The sequence below is a fragment of the Schistocerca americana genome, chromosome X, assembly GCF_021461395.2.
Source record: "Schistocerca americana isolate TAMUIC-IGC-003095 chromosome X, iqSchAmer2.1, whole genome shotgun sequence".
Taxonomy (NCBI): Eukaryota; Metazoa; Arthropoda; class Insecta; order Orthoptera; family Acrididae; genus Schistocerca; species Schistocerca americana.
This window is the reverse complement of record NC_060130.1, coordinates 403,840,230-403,855,291: the sequence shown is the minus strand read 5'-3', so window position 1 is coordinate 403,855,291 and position 15,062 is coordinate 403,840,230. Positions and strand designations below refer to the sequence as shown.

Genomic DNA, 15,062 nt, shown 5'->3' with positions numbered 1-15,062 from the left:
AGTAAAATCCAGAGCCACCCTCACACAAGTAGCCACAGCCTCCATAGTCATACCACGTGGCACATGATCAGTGTGGACAGAGTCCAGAATGCATGTGTGAACTCCATGTGACACTCTGTCATAGTCAGCTTGATTCTTAAAACAGCATAGCAAGACACAGAGGGTAGGGTTTGCAATGCTGGAAACAAATTTTCCTAGAGGGCATTGCAGAAAGCAGGGTAAATGCATAGGAGACACAGTAGTTCTTCCAGGTGGCAGAATAAAATGCTACATGTTCACAGGAGGGTCATGCTGCCAGTATCATGTGAAGACATGGAGCAAGAAAACAGGCAGGTCATGACCCAAGGTCACTTGCTGCCACTGGCTATGAGAATATGACATCAATATGCATCAGTTTTGAAGCAGGTTGTATGGAGGGATCCAGTACAACAGGAACCACCAAAAAACTCTGCCTTGGGTACAGAGATGGAACATGAGGAGTTCGATGGCATGGGGACCACCAGAACCAAGTTCATCTTTGGGGTCTTCTTTTTGTACCTCTTCTCCTTGAATGATTTTGATGTCCATGAGGGCTTCTGTGCCCTACTTTCGAGGACAGAAGGGGAACAAAAAGCCCTATGATGCACAATCTGTGACTCCTAAGGCCACTGGTTGGTACACTATGTGATCAAAAGTATCTGGGCACCTGGCTGGAAATGACTTACATTCTTCACGGAGTGCTGCAATGAGGAGAGGTATCTATGTTGGTCGGCGAGGCCTGGCACGAATTTGGCATTCCAAAACATCCCAAAGTTGTTCTACAGGACTTGGGTCAGGACTCCATGCAGGCCAGTCCATTACAGGAATGTTATTGTCGTGTAACCAATCCGCCACAGGCCGTGCATTATGAACAGGTGCTCGATCGTGTTGAAAGATGCAATCACCATCCCCGAATTGCTCTTCAACAGTGGGAAGCAAGAAGGTGCTTAAAACATCAACGTACGCCTGTGCTGTGATAGTGCCATGCAAAAAAACAATGGGGGGCAAGCCACCTCCATGAAAAACACGACCACCGCCCCCATATTTTACCGATGGCACTACACAAGCTGACAGCTGACGTTCACCAGGCATTCACCATACCCACACCCTGCCATCGGATCGCCACATTGTGTAGAGTGATTCGCCACTCCACACAGCATTTTTCCACTGTTCAATCAGCCAATGTCTATGCTCCTTACACCAAGCGAGGCGTTGTTTGGCATTTACCAGCATGATGTGTGGCTTAAGAGCAGCCGTTCGACCACGAAATCCAAGTTTTGTCACTTCCCGCCTAACTGTCATAGTACTTGCAGTGGATCCTGATGCAGTTTTGAATTCCTGTGTGATGGTCTGGATAGATGTCTGCCTATTAAACATTATGACCCTCTTCAACTATCGGCAGTCTCTGTCAGTCAACAGATGAGGTTAGTCTGCACACTTTTGTGCTGTACGTGTCCCTTCACCTCTCCACTTCACTATCACATCGTAAACAGTGGACCTAGGGATGTTTAGGAGCGTGGAAATCTCATGTACAGACATATGACAAGTGACACCCAATCACCATGTTTGAAGTCCATGAGTTCCGCGGAGCACCCCATTCTGCTCTCTCACGATGTCTAATGACAACTGAGATCGCTGACATGGTGTACCTGGCAGTAGGTGGCAGCACAATGCTCCTAATATGAACAACGTATGTTTTTGGGGGTGTCCGGATACTTTTGATGATGATGATGTTTGGTTTGTGGGGCACTGAACTGCACGGTTATCAGCACTGGTACAAATTCCCAACCTTTGCTCAGTCCAATCTTGCCACTTTCATGAATGATGATGAAATGATGAGGACAACACAAACACCCAGATACTTTTGATCACATAGTGTATGTGGTTGCAGATCAGCAGAATCCTGGGAGGGATGCATCCCAAGGGTATCCTTCCTGGTGAGCGATGCCAGAGGTGGTTGTTACTGCTCTGGCTGGAGATTTGGGTCTGACATCTCTGGGGAGTGGGGATTCGACACTCTTAAAGTGAGTGTGGGGAAACTGTATGAGAAGGGGCCCCAACCACCAAGAGAGTGGGTGTAGCTGAGTGGCTTCAAGGGCCCAATGTGGAAGGAGGAAAGGACGAGGGTACCACTGCTAGAGATGACGACATTGTCTAAGCCATGGCAAATGTCATTGTCATATGTACAGGATGGAGATGATCGTGTTTATTCTTAGCCTTATGATACATGAGCTGGTCATGAGTCTTGTATTTTATTTTCTCTTTGAAAGACGGTGCAGTCCAATGAACAGGGGAAATGGTGCTCCTCACACTTGACACAGATGGGGGAGAGGCACAAGGAATATCCGCGTGGAACTGACTCCCAGAATCACTACAGATGGGGCTGGAATTACAATGTGAAGACACGTGCCCCAATTTCATACATTTGAAGTATCGCAATAATACACCGTCACCTAGACCTTTTCAGGTAATGTGCCACCTTTAAAGGTCCAACCCTATTGTCCTTGGTCCCCGATGGGCACAATGGACAAAATGCACAACCTGCCACTCCTAACTGGCACTTAACTCATCACCAGTCTGTAAAAGGAGGCCACAGTGGAAGATGATACCCTATAATGTACTGAGACTGTTATGAGAGTGATAGATAAGGAATGGCACCCAGGTGAGCAGTGCCCACAACTGAGCAAGGGATGCTAACCACAACTGAACTACTTTTCATTTTTTAAATCACTGTACTTCGCCCTGAGCCTATCCTCAAGGTTTTCAACAAAGAATAATGGCTTTGTGGCCAAAATGGGATCTCTGTGGGTCCGAGAGCAAACTAAGTACTGTATGGAGTATTTCTCTCCTTGCCTCTGAGCCCTACGTTCCTCCACAGTGTGTCCAGGGAAGGCAACGTCGTGGGGTCACCCCTCTCTGCATTGTACTAATTCTTTCCTTCAGAATAGACTGCTAGGGCAATACAGTTCCTGGCAAAAGAAAGTTGAGCCTCTTCACTTATGGATCATCTGGCTCATGCCACCCACTCCAAACAGGGGCTCTCCACATGGGTGTCACCCAGCCACAGCAATGGCTACCTAGCCGGAGAGGCATTGCCCTGACTCCCCGTGCCCCATGTACGTCTCACAGCTCACTGCAGTGGGGCTCTAATATGTACACTGGACTGCACCAAGATGAAGGAACACTCTCAAGAATAAGTCCCAGTTTAGCTTGCTAAAACCATAAAAAGATACATTTTTATTTGACAAGAAGCTAGAATCCATATTCATCAAACACATCCAACAAATATTCATGAAAGGGAGGTCTTCCCACAAGGCAGTACTTTTATCTAGAGTAATATATTTTTAGCTGCATACACAAATGGCACACTGTGGAGGGCAGCTCTGGAAGAATCTACATCTACATGATTACTCTGCAATTCACATTTAAGTGCTTGGCAGAGGGTTCATCGAACCACAATCATACTATCTCCCTACCATTCCACTCCCGAACAGCGCACGGGAAAAACGAACACCTAAACCTTTCTGTTCGAGCTCTGATTTCTCTTATTTTATTTTGATGATCATTCCTACCTATGTAGGTTGGGCTCAACAAAATATTTTCGCATTCGGAAGAGAAAGTTGGTGACTGAAATTTCGTAACTAGATCTCGCTGCGACAAAAAACGTCTTTGCTTTAATTACTTCCATCCCAACTCGCGTATCATATCTGCCACACTCTCTCCCCTATTATGTGATAATACAATACGAGCTGCCCTTTTTTGCACCCTTTCGATGTCCTCCGTCAATCCCACCTGGTAAGGATCCCACACTGCACAGCAATATTCTAACAGAGGACGAACGAGTGTGGTGTAAGCTGCCTCTTTAGTGGACTTGTTGCATCTTCTAAGTGTCCTGCCAATGAAACGCAACCTTTGGCTCGCCTTCCCCACAATGTTATCTATGTGGTCTTTCCAACTGAAGTTGTTCGTAATTTTAACACCCAGGTACTTAGTTGAATTGACAGCCTTGAGAATTGTACTATTTATCGAGTAATCGAATTCCAACAGATTTCTTTTGGAACTCATGTGGATCACCTCACACTTTTCGTTATTTAGCGTCAACTGCCACCTGCCACACCATACAGCAATCTTTTCTAAATCGCTTTGCAACTGATACTGGTCTTTGGATGACCTTTCTAGACGGTAAATTGCAGCATCATCTGCGAACAACCTAAGAGAAATGCTAAGATTGTCACCCAGGTCATTTATATAGATCAGGAACAGCAGAGGTCCCAGGACGCTTCCTTGGGGAACACCTGATATCACTTCAGTTTTACTCGATGATTTGCCGTCTATTACTACGAACTGTGACCTTACTGACAGGAAATCATGAATCCAGTCGCACAACTGAGACGATACCCCATAGGCCCACAGCTTTATTAGAAGTCGCTTGTGAGGAACGGTGTCAAAAGCTTTCCGGAAATCTAGAAATATGGAATCAACTTCAGATCCCCTGTCGATAGCGGCCATTACTTCGTGGGAATAAAGAGCTAGCTGCGTTGCACAGGAACGATGTTTTCTGAAACCATGCTGATTACGTATCAATAGATCGTTCCCTTCGAGGTGATTCATAATGTTTGAATACAGTATATGCTCCAAAACCCTACTGCAAACCGATGTCAATGATATAGGTCTGTAGTTCGATGGATTACTCCTACTACCCTTCTTAAACACTGGTGCGACCTGCGCAATTTTCCAACCTGCAGGTACAGATCTATCGGTGAGTGATGGGTTGTATATGATTGCTAAGTAGGGAGCTATTGTACCAGCATAATCTGAAAGGAACCTAATCAGTATACAATCTGGACCTGAAGACTTGCCCTTATCAAGCGATTTGAGTTGCTTCGCAACCCCTAAGGTATCTACTTCTTAGAAACTCATGCTAGCAGCTGTTCGTGTTTCAAATTCTGGAATATTCCATTCGTCTTCAATGGTGAAGGAATTTCAGAAAATTGCGTTCAATAACTCCGCTTTAGCAGCACAGTCGTCGGTAACAGTACCATCGGCACTGCGCAGCGAAGGTATTGACTGTGTCTTGTCGCTTGTGTACTTTACATACGACCAGAATTTCTTTGGATTTTCTAGCAAATTTCGAGATAATGTTTCGTTGTGGAACCTATTAAAGGCATCTCGCATTGAAGTCCGTGTCAAATATCGCGCGTCTGTAAATTTTAGCCAATCTTCATGATTTCGCGTTTTTCTGAACTTCGCATGCTTTTTCCGTTGCCTCTGCAACAGCGTTCGGACCTGTTTTGTGTACCATGGGGGATCAGTTCCATCTCTTACCAATTGCTGTTGCTACTATATCTTTGAATTTGAGCCACATCTCATCTACATTTGCATAGTCAGTTCAGAAGGAATAAAGATTGTCTCTTAGGAAGCCTTCTAGCGACACTTTATCCACTTTTTTAAATAAAATTATTTTGCGTTTGTTTCTGGTGGATTTGGAAGAAAAGGTATTGCACCTAGCTATAATGACCTTGTGATCACTAATCCCTGTATCAGTCATGATGCTCTCTATTAGCTCTGGATTGTTTGTGGCTAAGAGGTCAAGTGTGTTTTCGCAACCATTTACAATTCGCGTGGGTTCGTGGACTAACTGCTCGAAATAATTTTCGAAGAAAGCATTTAGGACAATCTCGGAAGATGTTTTCTGCCTACCACCGGTTTGGAACAAGTATTTTTGCCAACATATCGAGGGAAGGTTGAAGTTCCCACCAACTATAACCGTATGAGTGGGGTATTTATTTGTTACGAGACTCAAATTTTCTCTGAACTGTTCACCAACTAAATCATCGGAGTCTGGGGGTCGGTAGAAGGAGCCAATTATTAACTTAGTTCGGGTGTTAAGTATAACCTCCACCCATAGCAATTCGCACAGAGTATCTACTTCAACTTCACTACAAGATAAACCACTACTGACAGACACAAACACTCCACCACCAATTCTGCCTAATCTATCTTTCCTGAACACTGTCTGAGACTTTGTAAAAATTTCCACAGAACTTATTTCAGGCTTTAGCCAGCTTTCTGTACCTATAACGATTTCAGCTTCTGTGCTTTCTATTAGCGCTTGAAGCTCAGGGACTTTCCCAGCACAACTACAACAATTTACAACTACAATTCCGACTGTTCCTTGATCCAAGCACGTCCTGTATTTGCCATGCACCCTTTGAGATTGCAGCCCATCCCATACTTTCCAGAGGCCTTCTAACCTAAAAAACCGCCCACTCCATGCCACACAGCCTCCACTACCAGTGTAGCCGCCAGCTGAGTGTAGTGAACTCCTGACCTATTCAGCGGAACCCGAAACCCCACCACCCTATGGCGCAAGTCAAGGAATCTGCAGCCAACATGGTCGCAAAACCGTCTGAGCCTCTGATTCAGACCCTCCACCTGGCTCTGCACCAAAGGTCCGCAGTCGGTTCTGTCGACGATGCTGCAGATGGTGAGCTCTGCCTTCATCTCGTAAGCAAGAGTGGCAGCCTTCACCAAATCAGATAGCCGCTGGAATCCAGAGAGAATTTCCTCAGATCCAAAGCGACATACGTCATTAGTGCCGACATGTGCCACCACCTGCAGCTGGCTGCACCCAGTGCTCTTCATGGCATCCGGAAGGACCCCTTCCACATCAGGAATGACTCCACCCGGAATGCACACGGAGTGCACACGGAGTGCACACTGGATTTCTTCCCCTCCTTAGCCGCCATATCCCTAAGGGGCCCCATTATGCGCCTGACATTGGAGCTCCCAACTACTGATAAGTCCACCTTCTGCAATTGCCCGGACCTTGAAGGCTGAAAATCATCCTCTGAAACAGGGCAGGCTGCTGCACATCCTACGGAGCACACAGACACCATCATTATCAGATCACACATTACTGTACATTTTGTATTTTTGTTCCAGTGATCACTTTTCTGATTCAGATTACTTCCTTTATTCTGTACACAGCAATTTATTTTGAACATTCAAATTTCTTCTTAATTTGAACATGAAGTCCCTTTCAGTACTATGTTTTCCCGTTTTATTTATGCTGTGTCGAAAGTTCTAGATATTGGTGTAGTTTCATTACATTTGGTGACTAAAAACTGAGTTTTTCCTTGATTTATGGAGAACAGTACAATGTCATTTATTCAGTGAATCGACTCTTTGACACACTTCACAAATTTTCTTATTATTGGTAAAGATTTGATGCTACATTTTTCTTTTCAAAAGTTGTAATATTATATCAATTATTGAAGTCTTCCCAGCATACTGAATATTCTATGAGGTTTCAGGATTGCAGCCGGATCATGTTGACATCTTGCCACGTATTTTGGCTGGCAACTGTCCAAACATTTTCAGGTGAGTGTACGCTACTGGAGACTGCTAGTACATGGTGTCAGCTTTATAGTAAAAACTGGTGTGGAAATGCATGTGCATCAGGTACCGTCACAGGAGAGTCCTCTATAGAAATCCGTGTCTTGTGCAAATACTATTCCATCTGTGGTGTGCAGGTGCATGCGTAAAGGTTAAACTACATGACGCCCTCTGTTGGAATGCACGCTTGTGTTGCTAAACACAAATGTCAGGTGCTGCCAGATGTGTGATGATGAATAAAATGTTTTCTCTCAGAAGAAATTAAAGAGATCACCAGGTCCCAAGCCTTGTCCAGCTGAAACCTGCTTTCACGAATTATAAGATTTTGTGCTAGATGTATGTCCACAGATTCTTTAATTACTGAATCCCAAAAGTATCTCCACAGGGCCAAGATTTTTGTGGCAGAAAAATCCATAGTGTCCTGTGGTAAAACAATGCTCAGCTACAGCTGACTTACTGGGCTGTGAAAGATGAGTTTGGCCCTCATTTTCAATGCACCTTTCGTGTACCATGCGTATTGTCTGATCTAGGTAAGCTTTGCCACACTGGCAAGGAATTTTGTAAATCCCAGCCTTCTGCAGACCCATATCATCCATTAGTTAATCGAGAAGGGCACAAATCTTTGCTGGTGGCCGGAAGATTACTTTAACTTGATATTTCCTCAAGATTCTGCCTACTTTAGATGTAACATTGCTGATGTATGGAAGAATGTTCTGGACTTGAACAGTTTCTCCTTCTTAGCACTCTACAAATCTGATGTGGAGAATAACCATTTTCATTGAACACTGACCATAGATGTTCTAGCTCCTTTGTAACGCTGTCTCCATCAGAAACAACATGAGCCTTCCCTTAGAAATTCACACACAACATGAGCCTGATGCACCAACATACCAAGGATGCCAGTAGTTTGTCAAGGGTGATGGCAGCTTGACACTTGCAGATAAAGGTCTTATGTGTGAGCTTACGGTAGACCGAAAGTCCTAATGCCCCATCACTCTCCTAGTAACAAAATAGCCAAAATATTGTGGCAAGAAGTCAACATGATCCAGCTGCAATCCCAAAACCTCATAGAATTATATCACTTGTATTCTAAAAACTGCCCTCAGTGACAAGCGAGATATCTCCACATAATCAGTCCATAACTTGGCGACATGATACACTGAACCGATAAGCCACATTGTAGCATATAGCACATGTCATATGCCGTTGTAGGTATTGAGTGTTCCAGCACGGTGAGACACAAAATAATTTACTGTTTTCTGATAAAAGTGAGGTAGTGAAGGCACAGAAGTGTGATGCTTAATACTGGAAACTGCTACACTTATCAGTTATTTCAAACCAGTAGTGGTGAAAGGTTATCATGATTGGCATTAAAATAATGAAATTGAATAACTGTTGAGAACAGCGAAATGCTCATTTGTTAGGCAAGTGCTAGTTGCATCGACTGGAAAATGTCAGCATAACAAAACTGGGTCCCAAGTGATCATCCACAACAATAATGCTCAGCTTGAGGAAATATCACATGTGTTTCATTAGTGGAAATCAGAAAGTATGCAAACTTGTCACATATCACATTTAATCAGCCATCATGCATTGTATCCTTCCATCTTCAAGGAGTCAATAACTTTTTCTGCGCGCGCGCGGGCGTGTGTGCGTGTGTGTGTGTGTGTGTGTGTGTGTGTGTGTGTGTGTGTGTGTGTGTGTGTTCCGAAACACAGAATGGTGTTAGCTCCTTATGTCCTTCGGTCCTATAATTGTTAACTGGGTGAAATTGCAAATTTTACTTTACAGTGGTTAACAGTTTGCTGTAGTTGAAGTACTTCTGCAACAATAGTTTGCAACATGGATAAGCAAGTGAAAATACCATAGATAAGCACGCACTTCACTACATGAGTTAGTCTAACTGAAACCCACTGCATCACCAACTACTCGCAAAAATTAATTGGTGAAAACAGCTTCATGAGAGGGGGTCACAAACTCAACAACTGACAAGCTGCAAAAGGTCTTTCGCTTTGAGAGGTTATGGATATCACCTTTAGCAGTCCTAAAATCAATAAAACCCATCCTAATGAACATTTGAGAGGCTTTACCGAATTTACACCTCTAGTCAGATGATTTTTCTTCCATCTGCACATAAACATTCATGTGTCTACTGGACAGCTATATCTATATCTATTACCTTCAAGACACATTATGGTATGTGATGGAGGGTACCTTACATACTATTTGCATTTCCCCCCCTTTTCCTTTTCACTCGCAAATGATATACAGGAAGAACAAGTATCATTAAGCCTTCGTGCGAGCATGAATTTCTCAAATTTCACTTTCATGATAATTTTGTGAATATATATGTGGCAGAAATTATGTTGTCCAATGCTCACAGAATTTTAATGATAAAATGATGGGCAACACCTGTCTCGTAATATCTCTGACTGGAGTGGAATAAACATCTATTTCATGCTCTCTCATATTCTAAACATGCCCGTGACAGGATATGCTCTCTCTTCTTCATGACATCTTTCTCACTTCTATAATTCCATCTGGTAAAAGACAATACTCGAGAACTGGTCAAAAGAGAGATGTGTGAGCTGCCTCCTCCATAGGTAATCACTTTTTCTAATGATTCTTCCAATTACTCTCCATCTGACATTTGCTTTTTCTGCAAATAATTTTATGGGGCAGTTCTAACTTAAATTAACCTGGTGCATAATCCTAGACAAATAATGGTTGTGGCTTATACCTCTGATTGACAGCTTCTCATGGAACCAGTCAATAAAGGTTCCTTACACCTATTTACACTGGGGTGACAAAAGTCATACGATAGCAATATGCCCATATATTGGTAGTATTGTGTAACAAGGTATGAAATGGTAGAGCACTGGCATAGCTTTTATTTGCTCTCAGCTGGTTTACAACACGATTACAGCTGCATGATGGGAAATAACAGACTTTGAACACGGAATGGTACTTGTAGCGAGATGCATGGGACATTGCATTTCATAAATCATTAGGGAATTCGATATTCCGAGATCCAGTGTCAAGAATACCAAATTTCAGGCATTACCGCTCATCGTGGCAGTGCAGTGGCCAACGGCCTTCACGTAACGACTGAGAGCAGTGGTGTTTGCGCAGAGTTGTCAGTGCTAACAGACAAACAACATTTCATGAGATAATCACAGAAATCAATGTGGGATGGATGACAAACATATCCGTAAGGGCAGTGCAACGGAATTTTGCAGTTGTAGGCTATGGTACCAGACGACTGACGCAAGTGCCTTTGCTAACAGCATGACATTACCCGCAGCACCTCTCCTGGGCTCATGACGATATAGACTACTGCAAAACCGTGACCTGGTCAGATGAATCCTGATTTTAGTTGGTAAGAGATGATGGTAAGGTTTGAATATGATGCAGACCCACAAAGGTATGGACCCAAGTTGTCAACAGAGCACTATGCTCTGTTGTGGCTCCATAATAGTGTGGGCTCTGTAAATGTTTGGGTAGTAAGAAACCATTTGAGGCCATTCATGGACTTCATGTTCCCAAATGACGATGGAATTATTATGGGTGGCAATGTGCCATGACACCAGGTCACAACTACTCATGACAGGTTTAAAGAACATTCTGTAGGATTTCAGTGAATAGCCTCCAGATCACCCGACATGAATTCCGTCAGTCAGTCAACAGTAGCCGGCCGAGACACAAGCAGCAACAGGGAAGTAACCGATATTGTGACTTTTACAAGTTCCTAACCAGGAGGGAATTTTATAATATCATCAGTGTGCTTTAATGGTTTAGTTCTTTGAGTTTCTGCGTGTTTATTTAATATCTAATAGCCACAGTTCACACATTTTCGTTTGTATCAGAAAGTAAACCAATTTTGTGACATATTACAAGTTCCTAATCAGGGGCAAATGATTTAGTTTCACCTGAGTGCTTTGGTAGTTAGGTTTCTCAATCTCTGCGTATTAATCTAATTTATTAGACACAGTTCCTGCATTTTCATGAGGGTCTATAGTAGAGTTGCACAGCACGTACTGATAGTCCATTTATCTGCATAATTTAGTTTTCCACCATCTTCAGTATGGACAGGAACTGCGATTGTTGTGTGTGGATGCGAGACGAGTTGCTGACACTTCGCTCTCAGCTTCAGGCTGTGATGGCTTCGGTTACACAGCTTGAGGCTGCAGTGGATGGCACCACTGTTATGGGCCGGCCGTGGGGATCCAACGGATGTCCAGCATGTCCGAGTCCTCCGATCAGTCCTCACTGGTGGCCAGTCCACTTACTGCTCACACTGAGGTTGACCCCTCACCTGTGGTCGAGTGGGAGGTCGCCCAGGGGCGGATCAGATGGCAAAAGACTTCCCAGGCAGCTGCACATAAGGCCTCCCCAGTTTGTCTGACAAACAGGTTCCAGGTGCTGTCCGTAGCTGACACTATCGCTGAGCCAGATGCTGCCACCTGTCCTGCTTCAGGGGAAACCTCTAAGCCAGCAAGATCCAGACAATCACAGAGGGTGGGGTTATTGATAGTTGGGAGCTCCAACGTTAGGCGCATTATGGGGCCCCTTAGGACATGGCTGCCAAGAAGGCAAAGAAAACCAATGTGCACTCCGTGTGCATACCGAGTGGAGTCATTACAGATGTGGCACGGGTCCTCCTGGGTGCCATGAAGAGCACAGGGTGCACCCAACTGCAGGTGGTTGCCCAAGTCGGTACCAATGATGTGTATCTCTTTGGATCAGAAGAGATTCTCTCTGGTTTCGAGCAGCTAACAGAAGTGGTAAAGGCTGCCAGTCTTGCTTGCGAGATGGAAGCAGAGCTGACCATTTGCGGCATAGTCGACAGGAGCGATTGTGGACCTCTGGTATAGAACCGAGTGGAGGGTCTGAATCAGAGGCTCAGATGGTTCTGCTACCGTGTAGGCTGCAGATTCCTCGACTTGTGCCAACGGGTGGTTGGGTTTTGGGTTCCGCTGAATAGGCCAGGTGTCCAATGTATGCAGGAGGTGGCTACACAAGTAGCAGGGGCAGTGTGGAATGGACTGGGCAGTTTTTTTTAGGTTAGAGGGTCTCGGGAAAACACAAAAAGGGCATCAGTCACAAAGGGTGCAGGCCAAACACAGGAAGAACGTAAATACAGGAACCATTCGTATAACAGTTGTAAATTGTCGTAGCTGTTTTGGGAAATTACCAGAGCTCCAAGTGCTAATAGAAAGCACTGTTGCTCAAATCGTTATAGGCACTGAAAGATGGCTAAAGCCAGAGATAAGCTCAGCTGAAATTTTTGTGAAGAACCTATAAGTGTCCCGAAAGGACAGACTAAACACAGTTGGCGGTTGCGTGTTTGTTGCTGTTAGTAGTGGTTTATCTTGTCGCAAAATTGAAGTAGATAGTTTCTGCAAGTTAGTATGAGCAGAGGTCATTGTTGGCAACCAGAATAAAATAATAATTGGATCCTTTTACTGACCTCCCAATTCAGATGATACAGTTGCTGAAAGATTCAAAGAGAACTTGAGTTTGATTTCAAACACATACCTGACTCATACAATTGTAGTTAATGGTGACTTTAATTTACCCTCGCTATGTTGGCACAAATACATATATAATTCTGGAGTTACGCGTAAAACATCATCCAAAATTGCGCTAAATGCATTCTCTGAAAATTATTTCGAGCAGTTAGTTCATGAGGCCACGTTAATAATAAACGGTTGTGAAAACACACTCGACTTCTTAGCAACAAATAATCCTGAGCAAATAACGAGCATCAAAATGGATACAGCAATTAGTGAACACAGGATTGTTGTCGCGATATTGAATATTGTAACCCCCAAATCCTCCAAAAATAAACAAAAAATATACCTATTCAAAAACGCAGATAAAAATTCACTTGATGCCTTCCTGAGAGACATTCTCCACTCCTTCCAAATTAAGAATGTAAGTGTAGACCAGATGCGGCTTGAATTCAAAGAAATGGTATCGGCAGCAATTGAGAGATTTATACCAAATAAATTAACAAACAAAGGAGATGATTCTCCTTGGTACACAAAACGGGTCAGAAACTGTTGCAGAAACAATGAAACAAACATGCCAAATTTAAACAGACGCACAATCTCCAAGATTGGCCATCTTATACAGTAGATCGAAATTTAGTGTGGACTTCAATGCAAGCAACTTATAACAGTTGGCGCAATGAAACTTTGTCTCAAAACCTCACAGAAAATCCAAAGAGACTCTGGTTGTATGTGAAGTACGTTAGCTGCAAGAAACAATCAATGCCTTCTCTGCGTGATAGCAATGGAGATACTATCGTAGACAGTGCTGCCAAACCAGAGTTACTACACACAGCCTTTCGAAACGCCTTCACAAAAGAAATCGAAGTAAATATTCCAGAATTTGAATCAAGAATAGCTGCCAACATGAGTAATGAAGAAGTAAATATCTTCAGAGTAGTGAAGCAACTTAAATCATTTAATAAAAACAAGTCTTCTGGTCCACACTGTATACCAATTAGGTTCCTTCCAGAGTATGCTGAGGCATTAGCTCCACACTTAACAATCACCTACAACTGTTCACTCGATGAAAGATCTGCACCCAAAGACTGGAAAGTTGTACAGGTCACATCAATATTCAAGAAAGATAATAGAAGTAATCCACTTAATTACAGGCCCATATCATTAACGTTGATATGCAGCAGGATTCTGGAACATATATTGTGTTCGAACATTATGAATTACCTCGAAGAAAACGGTCTATCGACACACAGTCAACGTGGGTTTAGAAAACATTGTTCTTGTGAAACACAACTAGCTCTTTATTTGCACGAAGTGTTGAGTGCTACTGACATGGGATTTCAGAGTGATTCCATATTTCTCGATTTCCGGAAGGCTTTTGACGCTGTACCACACAGGCAGCTTGTAGTGAAATTGCGTGCATGTGGAATGTCGTCCCAGTTATGTGACTAGATTTGTGACTTTCTGTCAGAGGGGTCACAATTCGTAGTTATTGACGGAAAGGCATCGAATAAAACAGAGGTGATTTCTGGTGTTCCCTAAGGCAGAGTGTAGGCACTTTGCTGGTTGTTTATCGACTAATAAAGTCATCAGAAGATCAAAACAAACTGCAAAACAATTTAGAAAAAATATCTGAATGATGCGAAAAGTGGCAGTTGACCCTAAATAACGAAAAGTGTGAGGTCATCCACATGAGTACTAAAAGAAACTCGTTGAACTTCGGTTACGCGATAAATCAGTCTAATCTAAAAGCCATAAATTCAACTAAATACCTAGGTATTACAATTATGAACAACTTAAATTGGAAAGAACACACAGAAAATGTTGTGGGGAAGGCTAACCAAAGGCTGCATTTTATTGGCAGGGCACTTAGAAAATGTAGCAGACCTACTAAGGAGACTGCCTACACTAAGTTTGTCCATCCTCTTTTAGAATACTGCTGCGCCGTGTGGAATCCTTACCAGGTAGGACTGACGGAGTACATCGAGAAAGTTCAAAGAAAGCCAGCACATTTTGCATTATCGCGAAATATGGGAGAGAGTGTCACAGAAATGATACAGGATTTGGGCTGGACATCATTAAAAGAAAGGCGTTTTTCGTTGCGACGGAATCTTCTCATGAAATTCCAAACAC

At 43.3% G+C, this 15,062-nt stretch overlaps 1 protein-coding gene across 1 annotated transcript in view; it reads right to left on the bottom strand.

The window, feature by feature from the left end:
* Window positions 1-15,062, bottom strand: part of LOC124556050 (liprin-alpha-1) — a 406,425-nt gene that overhangs the window by 186,443 nt on the left and 204,920 nt on the right. The gene's annotated exons all lie outside the window — the stretch shown is intronic.